Genomic DNA, 20,054 nt, shown 5'->3' on the forward strand with positions numbered 1-20,054 from the left:
AAAACTTATGTATCTCTGCATCAAAAAGTTAAAAAGCAGGGATATGGCACAGTTATATCAGTTGTCCAGGGTGCTGGGGGGGGGGGGGCAGGCTGACACAAAAGATTGGTGAGTGTATGTGAGAATCATAAAACAGTCTTAAGATTTGAAATATGACAACAGACAGGATGCAAAAAAGGAGAGTAACAATAGCCACTTATACTTCTTTGTGCCATAACAGAAATGCAGCTTTGCCCCCTCACCCTGAAAAGAACAGGCAAATGACACATTTTGCTAACAAACCATATTTGAAATGCTAAAAGTGTTATCAAATGAACTGTCCCTGACACATGTCTACAGATTTAACATAGAAACATTACATGTTAAAGTATTGTCAATCATGTATACCTGTGAAATACCCTTACAAACATGCAATGGCATGCATCAGACACTTCTAACTAATGCATGCAGATAAAAGTGTAAAAGGCTTTGCTAATAAAAAAAATATATATATATATATATATATATTTGGAGGGTGGCTTAATTGCTAAGGTATTTGCCTTACAAACCCAAGGTGCAGGGTTTGAGTCTCACAAGGGATAATTGGCTAGGCTTAAAATGGCTCGCAAGGACAGTCAGCTTAGTAATGAACTATCAACCTATGAACCTATATCCAACAGCAAAAAGAATGGAACCGGATAGAGGCATGCTGTAAAAATTGTAAAATATCCAAACAGCATGTATTTCACATCCAGGGGAGAGTCTCTAAAAACTGATAGGTGTGGCAAGAAAACACAACCACTACCAGTTAAAAGGGTCTCAAGTTGCTTCTTACATCCACTTTCTTCAAAAGCACTTTTTGTTTGCAAGCATCTCCTTGAAACAGTTGGCATCAATAGAACTGTATGTCCACTTCTGAATAATTTTAAAGCAGCTTCTATTTATTATAAAACATCGTCAGAACATGTTAAAACAGTAAAACAAACACAAAAAGATAAGTGCTCTCTCTTTCTCAAAGGGAAAGGGCACATCAACTTGTAGTGCTGTTTCATACTACTTTCACTCAGGAAATGAAGTTTAAGAAGGCATGTTCAATGTATTAAGGAGTGGGTGTGTTAATTAACAGTTTCGCCTCATTAGAGCAAAGTATTTTTTAAACAAGGAACAGTAGTCATTATGTATAGATCTGATGAAGGGTGAACTTTGAAACCTGAAAGCGCTTATCTTTTTGTGTTTGTTTTACTATTTTAACATGTTCTGACGATGTTTTATAATAAATAGAAGCTGCTTTAAAATTATTCAGAAGTGGACGTACAGTTCTATTGATGCCAACTGTTTCAAGGAGATGCTTGTAGAAAATACGCTTGCAAATGAAAAGTGCTTTTGAAGAAAGTGGATGTAAGAAGCAACTTGAGACCCTGTTAACTGGTAGTGGTTGTGTTTTCTTGCCACACCTATCAGTTTTTAGAGACTCTGCCCTGGATGTGAAATACGTGCTGTTTGCTGCTGTTTGGATATTTTACAATTTTTACAGCACGCTCCTATCCGGTTCCATTCTTTTTGCTGTTGGATTTATTCTTGTTTTACACGGAATGGAAGGAGAGATGGCGGACGGGAGAAAGGAGAAAACGATAGAGGAATTAATTGGCAACAAATAATATGATGGCTACTTGTATAGATGAAGGATGTATATCCCCTCACAGTAAGTCAAAAAGATTAATGTTTAATGCAAATGATAATCCACTGTTGAAAATAGACCTGAGAAATGAAATGACAACAACTGAACAGATGGACAGTAATAGAGCAAAGTTGGTTGATATGGTAAGATTTTTTAAAGATTTGAGAGAGTTAGATGATAATCTTTATGAACTCAAAAGACTACAGTGACAGCGACAACATCTAGAAGCCTGCCTACACTTCAATATTGTACCAAGAGGCCTGAGAATGTTGTGATGCCCACATACGGCAACTCACAACCTGAGTTGCTGAAGAAGTGGCAGAGTTTAAACCTGGAACACAGCCAAAATTACATGAAACTATAATAGAGCATTTCTTACCAAGGGAGATGGAGCTGGTTAAGAAGGCAGAGAATTTACAAAAGAGCTTAGAACAGGATTTTGAGAATGAAACCTGTACTTCTAAACTAGAAGAGGTTTATTATAAAATCACCCTGTATGGCAGCAAGCTGGAGCAGATTAAAGCCAGGAAAATCAGAAGAGACTATAATGACTTCAAAAAGGGGGATGTCTTCACGTGGTCGAAAGAATATAATAGGAACCAGCAACCACGTGACAATGATGAATAAGGTTACCACCATTCAAAGAGAGCCTCTTTGAATAGAATGCAAAAACCATGGGTAGTAGAGAGAAATATGACTGATAATGAGCAGGGTAACAACAGGAATAATGCAGAGGATAGAGCACTGCCTCAGCAGGAGATAAGAAACAACATTGAAAGTACAGAAAACAGGGCAAACCCAGCACCCCAGGGCAGCAACTACCAAGGTGATGTGAATAAAGACATGAGAGCAATACCAAAGAGCAATGAAAAAGAGATGGTTTTTCTGACTTTTCTGTTAAGGATAAGAGAGATAAGGAACAGAAAAAAATGAGGTCCTTGAGCAGAGGAAGAAAGAGAAGGAGATCATTTGCAGAAGACAGATGAGAACTATGGATAAGAATCCTTGGTCTTCAATCTCTCATCCATCAGACTAACTGATGTACATGTCAATGTGTTGAATAAAGGGTTGAAATTCATACCCATAAGAGGAATGGATGAAAATGGGGCTATATTAAGCCTAAGAAGTTTTGGAAGATATGTGATGTTAAATACCATGTTCAAGAACAATAAAGATGTACAGATGGAAAGATTCAAGAAACCCAGTAGTTTTGTTCCACAAAACAATGGGGTGATGGATACATTTATTAATGTATGTGAGAAAGAAACTTTTATAACATCGCAAAGGAAGAGAGGATCTCCTGGCTTTAAAGGAATTGGAAGAATATAAAGAACTAACAATCAAACCAGCGGATAAAGGAGGAGGGGTAGTTCTGATGGATACCAACAAATACACAGAAGAAGTTTTGCTTCTGTTAGAAGATGGCACCTCATATAGAGAAATTAATAAGAAGGAACTGAATGATATTGAAAGTCGAGTGAGGATGTGTCTGAAAGGACTTCGAGAAAGGAACTTGATCACATCAGAGTTATATAATTATCTGATTGTTGAACATCCCCTGATTCCAGCTTTTAAATGCCTTCCAAAAATACATAAAGATCCACACAAACCACCAATGAGGCCCATTGTGGCTGGAGCAGGATGGATCACGGAGCCAGCCTCTATTTATGTAGAAAATCACATCAAGAAAGAACTGGAGAAAGTACCAACAATTTTGAAAAACACAAAAGACTTCATAGAAAAGTTGGGTGAGTTTATAGACACCAAAAGAAGTAAAAGTAAACATCTAATGGTGTGTATGGACATTAAAAATTTATTTACTAGTATTCCCAACTGTTATGGTATGATGGTTATGAAGGAAAATCTCATAAATAAAGGCCTGTATGGTGAGAGACAAATTGTGATCATCTGTGAATTGATGGAATTGATATTAACAAATAACGTCTTCATCTTTAATGGCAAAATATACATTCAGCAATGTGGAGTAGCAATGAGCACGGCGTGCACCAATAGCTATGCAAATTTAGTTTTGGTGCACTGGGAAGATCAAGTCATTCATCATGAGAACCCATGGAAAGATAACATAAAGTTATATCAAAGGTTTGTTGATGACATATGTATTTTATGGGAAGGCAGTGCTGCGGAATTGAAGGAATTTCATCAATATTTAGAAAACAGCACTAACTTCTTGTGGTTCACAATGATGTACAGTGACACACAAATGGACTTCTTAGACATGAGAATATGGCAAAATGAAGAAGGTGACATAGAAACAACCCTTTATAGAAAAGAATGTTGGAAGAACAACATACTTCCAAGAAACAGTATGCATCCGAGGCACACTCATAGGAATGTGATGAGGAGTCAGTTTCTAAGGACATCAAGAATACACTCGAATGATGTTAATATCACGAATATGATGGAAGATATGTCGGACCATCTGAAATATAGAGGGTATAAAGAGATGGAGATCATGGAAAACAAGCAACAAGTCATGATGGAAAGGGAAATGAAGGCAAAACCATACTTGAAGAGAAAAAAAGAAAATGGAACAGATGAGTTCAGAAGGAAAGACCCAGTAGAGATTAAGATGATTCTTACCCACACGGCTGACACTAAACAAATCTGTGGTATAATAAAAATAAACTGGAAATATTAACATCAAATGAAGAATGCAAGGAGATAGTGGGACAAGCACCAAAATTTGGATATAGGAATGCAAGCAATCTAAAGGATATTGTATGCAAGGACAACTACTCTATACCACCAATAATGTCAGACAGAAAGGGAACCTTTCCTTGCAGAAGATGCATGATGTGCAAATACATCTGCACAGAAAATGCATTTGAACATCCAGTCACCAAGAAAAGATACACATGTAATTTATATGCAGATTGCACAACTAGAAATGTTGTGTATTTAGCCACATGTTCAAAATGTGAACGATTTTATGTGGGAAAGACTATAAGACAACTAAAAGAAAGGCTCTCCAAACATGTCAGTGAATTCAGGCTAAAAGACTTTAAAAGTCCCCTGGCAAAACATATCAGGGATCATGTGGATCATAGTTTTGTTTTCAGGGTTTTAAAAGTTGTATATGTGTCCAGTAGGGGGGGAGGTGATATCAATAACAGACTAGAGCAAGAGGAAATGTTCTGGATAGGAAAACTGCAAGCACATGTAAAACCGGGACTCAATACTACATTTCCCATCCAACCTGCACTTAGGAAGCGAAGACTAAGAAGGCGTATCTAGCACTTCTCATAGGGAAAGGGCACATCAACTTGTAGTGCTGTTTCATACTACTTGCACTCAGGAAATGAAGTTTAAGAAGGCATGTTCAATGTATTAAGGAATGGGTGTGTTAATTAGCAGTTTCGCCTCATTGGAGCATGGATGTAAGAAGCAACTTGAGACCCTGTTAAGTGGTAGTGGTTGTGTTTTCTTGCCACACCTATCAGATTTTAGAGACTCTACCCTGGATGTGAAATACGTGCTGTTTGTTGCTGTTTTATATATATATATATATATATATATATATATATATATATATATATATATATATATATACATATGTATACACGCACACACATACACACACACACACACACACACACACATATATATATATATAAACACACACACACACACACACACACACACACAGGTCTACTTTCGTTCATTGAAAGTACGCCCTACTGAATCTAAAATTGCAGACTCCTTTAAAGCAAAAGGGCTATTTAATGAAATTGCACTTTCGCAAACTACACATCACTGAATAACAGAAATCCAACCATGTACACAAAAAAAATATTTTTACAGGGGAGGCAAGCCTCTTGTGCCCTCCATGCCCCTGCTAATTATATACACTAACTCAGAGATCACACTGCAGTGGGGAAAAGGTTACATTTCCTTATCCTCACTATACCGTAATCTATATCATCAAACCCCAACTGCTGTGCACCTTCCACTCCCATTGGAAATATAATGGACAACTGAAAAACACCACACCTGCTGGTCCACATGATCCTGGAACTGCCAACCATTCTGTGATGTGTAGTTCGTGAATGTGTGATTTTGTTAAACAGCACTTTTGCTTAAAAGGAGCTGTCAAATTTAGAAATAGTAGGGTATACTTTCTATGAACAAAAGTGACCCATGTATATATATATATATATATATATATATATATATATATATATATATATATATAAACTATTAAAACACATGTCTTAATTACATTTCAGCATATGCTCACAAATTGCAAGCATACCTTCTCAAGTTTAGTAACCCTCTGTGCAGCTATATCCCAAAGTAATAGCTTCTTTTCTGTGTTCTCTACATAAACATGTCTCCTCACCTCCAGTTTCCCTGGTTACATAGTTGCCTTTTTAACATATAGATTCAGAGCTGTCAGCATAGTGAATATGCAAATGAGGTGTGAACTCATTAGAATTACTGAATCCCATATAATTGTCTCTGTGTTGCAAATATAAACATAGTGCAGGCACTTTATCAGTGTTTGTTTTTAATGGACTGCAACTGTGAGTGATTACTGGTAGGGAGAAGGAAAACAGAACAGCAATACAGACTTCCCTACATCTAGTGGATGTGTCAGGTTAGACCTACAAAGTGTTAGATACAATTTTGTCAAGACTGGCAATGTAAGTAAGCAGCATACAATTCACAAGTTATTTTCTTTAACATCCAGCCTCTCCTTTATTTGTTGGCAACTGCATATTATATTATTGCCATTTAATATCCCCACACACTTTAAGGACAATGATATAGCATGGCTTACAGACTGCATGTCTCAGATTACTGGTCAGATAAGAGAAATATGGCCAACAAATACAGAGATATAAGACAGAGCTGCATATTTGCAAGCAATACTCATAAATGATTGTGTAATCACTTAGTGCACTACATCTAAAAATAATAAATGTACAAATGACACTTGTATGATTTTATATTACTGTAGAATATGCTGCAGTTGGTTCTATGTAGAATGATTTCAGTTCCTTGCTGCAAAGATGTTTGTGTGGTGTGGCAAAAAGGGACAGGCCACCCTTACTGTGTTCTGATGGTTCATTGGAATTAGAGTTCAAATCTTGATATGTGTAGAAATAACTTGTGTGCTAACCTTTTTTAGTGTGTATGTCATAGACTGCTTTAATTCATTTCAGCTACTTTTCACCTTTTTTCTTTTTCTTTTTTTGGAGGGCAGTGTTTGCATGATGCACTGCTTAGCACAAAAATAGGAAACAGAGAAAATGAATTTCAGGTTTGACTGTGCTTTTCTTGTTTGTGCAAAGTGTGGCAGTGCACAAACTGGACTAGTGGCCCACCCAGGAAGCAGACAGAACACCTGCTGAACACCTGCAAACAGGGTGTCTGTAAAAGAGCAAAGGTCAAAAACAATACATTGTAGCAATTTCTGTGTTCCATCATGCAACTGCACTTAGCGGCATTGCACATGTAACTAGTTATGTGGCAGCAGCTACAATTATAGGGTTGGAGTCCAGATGGTCCTAAATTCTAATACAGGGTGTGCAACCTATTTTACTGTTGTGACAGTTCAGTTTATAGTAATGAACTGAAAAATACACTGGTGTGATTTCAACATTTTTTGTGGCAACAGTTGTAAGTGTAAGTCTGCAGTACAAATGGCCTGGTTTCTAATACAGAATATTCCATACACTTTTACTGTTGTTCTACTACCTATTATATTCACTCTCACTTATAACCCTTTAGATAGTGAAGCTGATATGAATTATATGTGTGAGGGATAAGACACCATTATTATGTTTTCAAATATATGACTGAGGGTATATTGTCTGCTATATTTTTGTAAGTATAATTCTGCTCTCTGGACTTGCATGGGCTTCACAATTACATAAGACACATACACAACTGGATCTTTATCCAGTAACCTTGTCAGGTTACACACTTACATGTGTAACAGCTCAAGCTATCACCTGTATTTATGTATGATTCCAGACTATGTCTGAGCAGCACTTCTTCTGTTATAAACATGGAAAATCAATGCCGTGGAAGAAAATGTTTTGTCCCTAATGGCTAGGTTTGAATCACACAGTGCAAAAATCAATTTCCTCAGTGTATAAAGGCAAAAACAAATGTGTCAGATCATTACATTCACACCCCCAGTGCATGTCTGCAAACTTAACTCTTCCAATTTCCAATATATATGTCAGTAGACACCCCTCAAACTAAGACCAACTGTCATATTAACCTTCCTATTTCAATTATTTAATTCATCCTTTTGTTCTTCCCCTTGCTTGCTCCCCATTTCAGCACTTTCCCATCTACCCCATTTTAACACCTATAATCTCATCAAAAATAGAATCACACACAACACACATAAGTAGCAGCAAGAACAATAGACCCCTTTACTTTTTGGATTGTATGTTTGTGCAGAGTTTCACATCACAACCAATGCCAAGTGATGGTGGGTGGTGGTACAATGCTGCAGTTACCTCTGTGCAATTCCACTTAACCCTGCTGTGCTATGCCAATAAATAGCAATACATGTAGTATAAAGGCTTAAATGTCATTGTATTGTCACTGTTTAGTTAAAAAATATTTAAAATTATTAAATACACCTGGATTTGAACCCAGTGTCATTTGGTCTCAAAAAGAAATGTGTCAATGTAGTTACACCTCCTGCCACAGATTCACTTAAGAAGCAGGTGTGTTTCATAGACTCAGTACTAACTCTCAGACTTTAGCAATGCAGCACACATTTGCACACTGCTTAACTATGTGCAAACAGGAAGAGTAATGGAAATGTGCATCTCACATGTGCAAACACTTTGCCAGCCATCGCACAAACCCAATCCTCACAGCGCTATGGAAAAGTAAATACTATTATGTATTAATGCTGTTTACTGCCCATTTCCTATCACATAAAGTTTCATCTGGAAACATAAACTGAAGGCCTATTTAACAATATGTCACATATTTACAATGCAGCCATGTGTTGCCTCTCCCAAGCACTGCAACCCTGGCTGTTAGTACTTTTTTCACAAATATATCACTTACACTACCAAAATTAATATTGAACAGTGTGTAATATGCAATGCACATGAATCAACCTGTTAAAATGTACAAATAGAACTATTGACCCATAAGATTAAAAAGCCTTATCTGTAAGGCTATAGAAGGAATCAGTATGGACCCTGTCCACAGGGAAATAGGAGACCCACAGCACACTTGACCAGACCCATGTTGGCTTTGTCAAGGATAGATCTTGCTTATTATACCTAGTGGACTTCTTTGATACTCACCCAAAAACCTGGATGAGGGATAACAGGACATAACACCTATGATGAGTTATCCAAGGCCTTTGCCACTATCCCTATTCAGGTATCATAGAGAAATTATCCCATCAGGGGATTAACCCATTCATTACTATATGGATAGCCAACTGCCTTCTCAACAGAGCACACACTGTCAAAGTTGGAGACTGCACCTCCACCACTAGACCACTTACCAAGATAAAACCACAAGGATCTGTGCTGGGCCCTCAAATGTTTGGAAACTATTTCTGTGAAGTCCAAGCAAAGGTGGATAACCAGTGGCTTATCAAGTTTTCAAATGACTGTCAACTGGATGCAGTTATATAGAGTCCCCCAACTTATGATAACATATTACAGAAGGTGCTGACACAGACAAATGACTGGTGCCAAACTCACGGACTGAACCCTACAGCAAAAAAAATGCCTCATTGTCCCCTTTGGCAATGAAGTACTCCTGCTAATTATGATATACATAGCAGTCTTTAAGCTCAAACACAGTGTTGCAAGACTTGGAAACACATGCTGATTGCAGTCTACACTTCAATCACTATGTGCCATAGTGTTGAGACACACATTATACATTGTGCACCTCATAAATAAGGCCATCACATCCAAGACCAGGGAGGCCATAACTCTGCTGTACTCCAACCTTATCAAACCACTAATTGAGTTCAATGCTCCCTTCTGTCTGTACCTCACCAGACACCTGCAGCAACTGTAGAAAACACAGAAGTTTGTGACTGGAAGAATCCAGGGCCTCCAAAAATATTACATACATGGAAAGACTGAAAGAACTGTCACTGTACTCAGTATCATGCAGGCTGCTGAGAGGTGACCTATGCCTGGCCTACAGAGCAGTCTCAGACTTTCCCTACTGGAAATGCTGGACATCTGCAAATCAAATGGGACAAGAATAACTTGCTCCAGTGATCTCAACCTAGCCTGTGACATAAGCAGAATATGCTGGGGAGACAGCTATATCTCACAATGATTGCCTCCTCTGTAATAGGCTCTCAATGCATGTGAAGCAGTAATCCTCAAAAACTCTATTCAAGCACAGCACTGACAACTGTATGGATAATTGTAAATTCACTGCTGGGGTGGCATCTATGTCCCTCATGGATGGAGCCAGTCAGAGTGGATCACAAACTTGCTCTGCTAACAACCATCTAACTATGCTCATTAAGACTACTTCTGTTTTTACACAGCTTGGCTTGTTAATACCCTAGGGCCATTAGGTTAGTAACCTCCTATGAACGTATGATGCTATAAACCTCTGCAGACCTCCCAACATCTTCTCTCCACCATGCCCTGCTGATGTCATCCACTATAAGTTGACATGGAGTCTTGTAAAAGTCAGACTTGTGCCGTGGTGCTTGCATAAAGTACTGAGTTCTATAGTCTGTGTACTTAAGATAGGTAGGAGTTCTGTTTTCACCACAGTCAACTGTATGTGTGTGTCTGTGTGTGTGTGTGTGTGTGTGTGTGTGTGTGTGTGTGTGTGTGTGTGTATCTAGCCAGAAAATCAGAAGTGTGTATCTTACAGTTACCACTGCAATCAGCATTTTGATACTTGCATATGCCTACACATCCATTTCATGCAGGCCTACCAACATTTTCTTTCTAACATGTCCTACTGACATCATTCACTATAAGTTGACCTGTAGTATTGTAAAAGTTAGACTTGTGCCATGGCACTTGCATAAAGTACTGAGTTCTGTAGTCTCTGTATTTAGATAGGTAGGAGTACTATTCCCATTGCAGTCAAAAGTTGTGGTTGTGTGTGTGTGTGTGTGTGTGTGTGTGTGTGTGTGTGTGTGTGTGTGTGTGTGTGTGTGTGTGTGTGTGTGTGTGTGTGTGTGTGTGTGTGTGTGTGTGTGTGTGCACTTGATTGACATTACAGACATCTTTTTACACCAGGATGTGGGACACTGTTATTGCCATATTCTGCTCCTCAAACACCTGTGATGTCATAAGCTATAAAGTGTTGTCTGAGACAGTCCAAATCAGACTTGAACTGTGGTGCTTGCCTTAAATACTGAGTTCCATAGTCTGTGTACTTAGGAAGGGGTTCTAGTCTTACTGTAGTCATCTGGGGTGTGTGTGTCAGTTGCTTGACATTACACAGAGCCTTTCACACCAGCATGTGGGACACAGTTATTGCCATATTCTCCTCACCAGACACGTTTGATGTCATCAGCTAAATGTGATTTGTGGATGTGTACTATTCCCAGTATGACAGGGTAAGAGACTGGCCTGGACACCAGGCAGAAGTCATCTCATCCTAAACAATGCAGATTACAGTGACATCAACTTCAGTCGATCCACATACATCATGGCATGGTTTGTATGCACTCAGTTTTCTTATTGAGTAACTCCAGCTGCTACATGTGAGGTACATGCCAAAGAAAGTATTATACTCTATAGTAGTGTTCTGAAGAGTTTTGCGTATAGTGCTGTAATATAATCCTGAGATCTGAATACGATGGTATGACTTATGATGTGCACAACATAGGCTTTCAATACCAGTGTGGACACTTGGTGGAAGTTCAGAGTGCTATATATGTGGTTTTCCAGTGCCTGCATCACTGGGTCTCAGCATAGCGGGACTGTTGTCAAAGCTGTAATTAGCGAGGAATTCCACTTTGCAGAAGGCCAAAATAAAGATACATTTTTGAATTTATTTGTAGACCTTTTGGCTTTGTCACCACTCATTTATCTGTGTTAACCCCTCCTGTAGTGTGTTAACATCATAGGTGGACTAAGTGATTGCGCCCAGTATGCAAGAATCAGCAAATGTGGTAAGTCAAAGGCCATATACTTAAGTATGTAGTCTGACAGTGAGCCAGTTGGTTACCCATCTAGTGACATGATGTTTAATCCCCAGCTGGGACAGTTTCTCAATGATCCATGCTTGGGGAACTGTATTCAAACCCTAGGCCAGCTAAGGATACCCAGTATGCACTGTCTTATCTACATCCAGGCCTATCACACAGAATCAATGGGCTGCGACAACATCACAGGTCACATATCATGTGATTCATCACATACACTTTCCTGACATAGTTGAAAACACCCTTCAAAACACCCGCCAGACAGACTATGTTGCTGTACAATGGTGTTTTCAACATGCATCTATGTGAGTTGGGGGGGCAGCACCCGATGCATGCATGTGTAGACACATCCTGAGTCTCTTCATCTGTGAGGTAGACCAACATGTCATCATGAACCTTTTCTAAATGGATATTAGTGATATCCCAGCTCTTAATGCTACATCATGTCTGATACATTTGTTAGATGTCCTCAAAGAGATCATCGAGGGCATGCAAGATGATAACACTATCAGCCTTTTGAACTTGATAATCCCAAGGCATTTGACACAAATCCACATTGAGGTATTCACTCAGTACTGTTAGATGTGGCCTTATACACCAATATCACAAAGTGAGTAGACCAATGTATCACATACATGGCATCTAAATATGTTGACATGTGTGAAGTGACCTATATCTCAGGTCCAGTGATCAGGTCCATACATCAGGACTGTCTGCTAGGCCTTTTCTGTCCATTAAATAAGTGATGACATCATAGATGACAAACATATCCTGTGTCCAAACAGCTGCCTGAAGGACTGCAGATTGTGGCCAATCATTGACTCCATCTGTGATATTAGTATAATACACACACAGTATCAACACACACCAAAGATTGCTGTTATAGCCATGAAAACACCTGCAATAACAAGAAAATATGGTGGATGTGTTATGTCAGGAAAACAAACACACCCCAAGTATAATGTGGACATCACACCCTATAATAAGACTAACAAGTATGTAACCTGTGTCGTCCTGGGGTAGATGGTAAGTGGAACATCCACCAGCATGTGGTCATAGTGCTGACTATTCCCTTATATGTAATACAACTACTGAGTATGTGAAGGACATCCACATCAGAGGCCATAATACTTCCATAGTTCACAGCCTTCATCGCACCAATTACTGAGTACAATGCACCCTTCTTCAAGTACCGCCCTACGCATCTTCCAGTGATGTGTAACTGAAGTGTACCACATTTATCACAGTGAGCTGCCACACAACTTATTGGCCATACCTTGGTATTCTTTTTGTGACATAAACATTACTGTCTGATGGTGTGGAACCCCCATCAAGTTGTTACACCAGATGCATGAGTGCTACTTTTTCTGGTGATACACACAGCACATACACAGGTGTTTGACAACATTAATGGTATGGTTAACATTCATGACAGTGTGGATTGTGCCATATATACATGCCATGCACACCAATCAACTAGTGTGAATTGATCATAATGTCACATACAGGTATAGCAGTGTCCCTCCTAACACCTCCAGCAGATGTTACAGTTCCAGGACAGTGTGCATGATTAACCTCAGAGTGTGGACATATCATAATAGCTGTACAACTGTGTTTGTGCAGAATCATCTCTAATCACTCTAAATGACATGTTATGTCAGAGACATGGGATTACTGGTACTATTATTCTGATATTGTCTATGATTGTGCTTGCTTCTTTTAAAGTTGTCCATGAGCCTTTACCTGTATGCCACATGTTGGAGACCTCTGCCAAGATTACACTCATATTCAGACAAATCAGTTTGCATAGCTTCACAATATGCACCTTACCTAGTTTGTATGCAACTTCCCTGATAGATGTTCTCTGCATTATTCATGTAAGGATGCTTGTTTCACACAGGCATTTTCCCCATTATGTCACCTTGTGTGATAGTCACATAATACACATTTTTCACTGTGTGGTCCATACTGTACAAGACTATGTGATTGGTGTTGCTACTACAACTGTCATCCATTGACATGCCCTCATCTGCTACACATAAGGTTGTTTCACTCTGTGTCCTTTTTCCCTGTGTTCATTCCTACAATTTATCTATGAGGCCCTATTCAGTACACACGCTTCTTCTGAGTGTTTATTTTACATGGTAGTCCATGTACCCTTACAGATCATTTACACCACTTCAGTACAGAATTCCAGGAATAGGATTTCATAACAATCTGCACTGTAGATGCATTGTCTTGTCTTGTATTGTATTTCAACTATATACTTAACAATCATACCTCTCAATTGTCCAGATTTTCACAGAATGTCCAGATATTTGTCTTTATATCTTTTGGTGTGTTCCTTATCAAATTTGTGGTTTTCTACTATATCAATAGGTTACTTGGGACTCATGTGACTCAATAATTAAATACATCTGAGTTTCAGACTTCAAATCCTTCAAAACATGTATCTTAACACAAACCATTGGTTATTCAAGCATATTGCTAATGAGCAAATTTGTCAATTATGTCCTTATTTCTGAGTAATTGCCCCCATTATGTTGCCCTTTGTGCAGATGTCTTACATTGAGAGACTGAGAGCTATTATTAAGCCCTGGTAATCATTGTGGCATTTCGCTCAAAGCCACAAACCTTCAGTGCTCTGATTTAAACAGGATTGCTACCTATGTTCACTTACACAGTTTCCTGGCTGGCAACAGTGTTGCAGGCCATGAAACCTCGCTTATTTATTGTCTGAATATGGTGTGTGGCATGAATATGCAATGAGTGCTGCTCACCACACATCACAGTGCACACATGTAAACTCCATGTAGGTTTCGATCAAAGCTACAAGGAGTTTATTGAATCTCAGTGATGGTGTTTCTTGCTAAATGTGCATGTATTCTTTTAGCAAATATTAATGATTACAGATGGCTGTGTAAAAAAAAGTTTAAAGAGTATGAAAATTGGCCAGCACCTTTTTATTATAAATGAATCTCAATTATTGCAGAAATTTAAATGTGTGGTTATTAACCATTTATACCAATATTTTTCTTTTTTGTATTTCTTGTTCAGAGTACAGTAGATTCATAGCTGCAAAGTGAAAATCTTGAAAGATAGTATGCTATTATACTTGCCGCATAGATGAAGATAGTTTAAGCACTTTAGCAAACTCTTAACCTTGCCTGTAAAAACTAATCCTTCTCAGGAGAAAAGCGTGGGTGGCTCTGTTAAGAACTAATCCACACCATGGAATGTGACCTTTTGCAGTGTAAGCCTTTTAATTTTAAAGCACAGAAGCTTAGACAGTTGTTTCAGTAGCTTGCAATGCAGACCAAATGTTACCTGTATATAGCCAATCAAGCTGAAACACCATCACTTTTTTTTTACCTTTGGCAAAAAGACCACCTATTATGTCTAAATCACGTGATTTTCATTATAGGAGTACCACTCACATTTTTATTGCCAGAAAATGTCAGCTTAAGCAATACACAGAAAATTAATAAATGCATCTTATTAGAACACATAGCTTTGCTTGAGCTCCTGTAGGAATAGAAAGCAAACAGATCAAGTTGGTACTAAACATAGTAGACAAATCTTATTTGCATTATTAAGCGTTATGGATTCTGACTTGTACTTCCAGGAAAAGGCAAATGCATCTCAAAGAAAAATACCTAAACCCGCTTTGTTTATTGGTTTAGTTTAAAGGTACAAATAAAGGTTTACCTTTATTATAATTTTATAAAAAAATATAAGATAAGTGTTATATTAAATGTTACATTCCATTTGCACTCATCTTAAATGTCATGATCACATCCATGTCGTACATTAGAGGAGATGACGAATGCATATATTCAGAAGTTGACAGGCACTTGGCTCATCTTTTTTTTTTTTTTTTTTCCAAAATGCTTTTAGACCCTATAGTCCATGAAATCAATGTGATCTTCGGAAGATATGCCATGTAACTGAAATCGTCATGACCAGCATGATAAAAAAAGAAAGAAAAGTAAGAGAATAATAATATTAATAAAACTGATAAGCTTGAGACCAAGTTTACAGATAAATATAAAGTTACAGCTACTTACTATTACTGGGTTATGGTATAATTTGACAAAGATGAATAAATAATATATAAAGTAAATTAGTAAACGTTAGACCAAAAACGTTGCCTTAATCAGATGTAAAAAGAGGGTTGTACAACCGCTCAAGTCCCAGCTTTTCAAATTCCACTGTCTCACAGTCAGACTGTATATGGAGGTGCTCTTGCTCCTACTCAAATATGAGTTCAGTCAAGCGGCTGCCTCATGCAATTGGTCGTAAGTTAGGGAAGGAACTCTGAAAGTGATCATGTGCAAGGCAAGTCGTGAAGGAAAATGGGGAGAGGGATGTTAAGTTTAGGGAGTGATTGGGAGTTTAGGTTTGGGGAAGGGAGGGAGATTTTAGGTTTAGGAATTGATCTGGAGTTTAGGTTTGGAGATAGGAGGTAGATTCTTATGTTTGGGAAGCAAGCAGTACATTAGGTTAAGGGAGAGGATACTTTAGGTTTAGGGATTAATTGTGAGTTTAGGTTTAGGAACTGGGTGGGAGTTTTTAGTGTTAGGATCGGGGTTCTCCTATAACTAGAAAAGATCAGGCTTTGGGAGGGATGGTTAGTTAAGAGACATGAGTTAGTGGGAGATAAAACACTTGCTAAAATGAGGGAGTGCCAGCGAGGACTTGTATCTTGAGAAAATCAGACTTGAAGATATGTAGTTAACTCATAAAACGTTCTTCTCAAAATAATATACATTATGAACCAACTAAGCAATGCCTGCAGGTCACATGTCTGAATCAGGGAAGGTAGCTGATTCCAGAAGACTGGGTTGGGTAAATGAAGTAGTACTAACTGGATGTTTCTTAGAATGTGCAGTAGCCTTATCTGACAAACTGAGAGAGTCAACTGAGGGATAGGGCACCAATTGCTCTTATAAATCCCACAGTAAGCAAGACCTAGCTCAACTTGGGCCTGATACATAAGGACAAGTATCTTAGGTCTGATGATGGAATAAAGTTCCTGATGTTTTGTTGACATGAGACAGGTAGATCATCACTCCCAGATCACACGTCTGTGACATAAATTTCATTTTGTTCTCTTTCATATGTAATAATGTAGGAAAGAAAGCTGAATATGATGGAAAGATGGTGGCATGCCTCTGCATTGTTTAGGTGTTTAACAGATTCAGCTTCATTTACTTTTCTGGTTTCCCACTGAAGGGCTAGGTTGAATATATATATATATATATATATATATATATATATATATATATATATATATATATATTATTGCAAAACCAGAAATTAGCAATAAGTGAACATTAACTATACAAAATGTAGAACAATAATATCCAGAACACAGGCTTCAATTAATTGCTGATACTGTACTGCATTGTAAAGTGGGTGGATGCTGCAGTCCTTTTAGTGGGAGGTTGGCATAATGGTTAAGGTGTTTACCTTACAAACACAAGGTGCAGGGTTTGATTCTCACATGGGGTAATTGGCTAGGCTCAAAATGGCCCACAAGGGCAGTTAGCCTAGTACTAATCTATGAATATATATATATATATATATATATATATATATATATATATATATATATATATATATATATATATATATATATATCTTGCCCCACACAGACCATTTGTTAGTCTTGTTTCAGCTTCTGTTTGATTAAAGTCAGGCAGTTACAAGATTTTATATATTTGGGTAGCTTAAGTGGGAAGTGGGCAGAGAAGTGTTGATGGGGCTCCTGCCTTTGGATTGTTCCTCTAAGGGATGGTCAACGATGATCACTCCAGTTAGGTCCATAAAGTGGACTGTTTACTCTAAGTGGAAGCATTTTTCCAGTGGCAGACTGACTATGTTCTTTAAGAAATCAAAGGAAGCAAATGTCAGCTCAGACTTTATTCACACATTAAGTGCTGAATTGTGATTATACCTTTCTGAATCCACACACACCAATCTATATTCCTACTATTTATTTTTAAAGAGGGATGCCCACAAATGGGGGCATCTAAAGACCCCCAATGTGCTGATGAGCAATGACTTGCTAAGGGCTTTGCCACTTTGTAATTTCAATGCATTGCCACACTTTTGGGTAAATGAGAAGACAACTTTTGAACCAGAGAGCACTGAGCAGAAAGGTACTATTCAGAATGTTGCCTCAAGTCTAAATCCATGATGACTTGTTGTGACATTCAGCTGAGACAGCTTTTGAAAAGAGAAAACATTAGTGCACATTTTTATCAAATGATTCTTCCCCCGTGTCTGCCAGCCATCAAGTCTCCCCTTGATCAGACATTATACCATCCAAGATAGGCATTATCCAGGCAGCCCAGCCATTAGGGCACTTTATGTTCTCACTGGCATCCCAGTAATGTCAGCATTTTCTGTTTTATAACCTAATCCTGTCCACGGTGGTTATGTGAATACTTGATTCCTCACAAGAGCTGCTTATGCCCCCTTCTCCACACATTCATGCTCCCCTACAGGTGTTGACAGGGAATGCCATCACCAGCTTGGACAGCCACAGCCACAGCCACGTCTTTTCACAATTACTTCCCATATCATAACAGACCTCCACTGCCCAGCCTAGGTCCTGTCATAAAGGTGCAATGCACATTGGGTGGAAACCACCATCCCTCTCCCCCAGGTTGGATACACCCCATCCGTCATGCCTGTGCTACCAGGTGTCCAAGCCACCTAGTCCAAATCTGGTAACTTAGGCTGGAGTCACTGCTTTATCCTTATATGCCAATAATGAAGATTATTAGCATTTTTTATGTTAGGGTTCTTAGCCCCTTTATCTATGGCACCATGGCATGGTATAGTACTTTTAAAGAGACTTGGTTTCCTTTTCTTTTATTTTTTTTTCCAGACATAATTAACCATCAACCTGTTTGTTTTACATAACCAAATGTTTCTGGGGGAAGGTAGGAAGGTGTCGCAAAATGTAGTACAGTTTTATGCAAAACATAATTTGTAAAGTATTGATTCTTCCAAGGAAGAACAGGTTTAGCCTCATGCATATATGCACTGTTTCAAAGAGTTATCACCTGACATGTTAAGTTTAGGACTGATTGGTATATTGATACAGGTGTGCAATTTGATACCCAAATATTTTGATAGAGATCTATGGTCTGATACCTAGATATTTTAATGGTGGTGGGGATTGCGTGCTTCCCTTAAAATTGTGCTACCTGTTCACCCACAACTTAATTAGATGTGAAAATGTTAGTCTTTGGCTGACTGACTTTAAGGCCTGATACAGTGCAAAACACTTTCAGCAACTGAGTGATTATTAGAACGTCATAATCCAGGTCTTCTGTCTGTAGCAAGCAGTTATTTCTGGAATGATTTGGATAAGGGGCTCAGCTGTGATAAGAAGCAAGAAGGGAAATGGAGACCATCTGTATTTTGTTTTATTATACAGATTGTATGGGGAGGACAGGACTGTACTCACTGGTACTCCTGCCTGGGGATCAAATTAGATGACTGGAACTACCATGATGCTTTCCGTAAAAAAGTACATCTGACTCATGATGGCCCATATGTAGTCTTGAAACACAGAGTAAAATTATTTTCCAAACCCTATGAAAATCATTGAGACTATATGTATGTTTTTATTTTGCCCTGAATTAAGGTGATTAATGCTCTCATGTGGTCAGTGCTAGAGTTGCTTTTTACATAGCCTACTTGGACCACTTAAGTCTGATAAGTTAAAAAAGGCTGAATACACATGGCATCAATCATAAACACACTTTGTCTCAGTTTATGATGGATACAGGACACAAGGTTTCTACTTTGGTAAGGTCTTTGCTAGTTTTGTATAAGATCACAATTTTGGATACTTGTAAGGAAAGGGGGAAGGGTGCCTTCCCGAAACATGTGATTAAATAGCCAGGATGGGTTTACAAATATGTTCTTTAGTAACCTGTGGATGTTGAAAGTTATGCCATCAATACCTGCAACCTTGTTGGTAGGATACTTTGGATAGCCTGAGAATCCTCCTTTAATGTAATGAATTGGCTCAAATGGTCTGTGTCACCTTGTGATAGACTGCCAAAAATTGTCTAACTTTACTCATAGAGCTGCATTGTGCTGAGTTTGCAGAACATAGTCGTTCACAGAATATTTCAAACTCTCTAACAGTGTCCCTCTGGTCAGTCAGCAATTCATCCTTTGTTCTTATTGCATTTAGTTGTGTTCTGGCTAGTCTCTGTC

This window comes from Protopterus annectens, chromosome 2.part1 (genome assembly GCF_019279795.1).
Source record: "Protopterus annectens isolate FY-2018-M chromosome 2.part1, PAN1.0, whole genome shotgun sequence".
Taxonomy (NCBI): Eukaryota; Metazoa; Chordata; order Ceratodontiformes; family Protopteridae; genus Protopterus; species Protopterus annectens.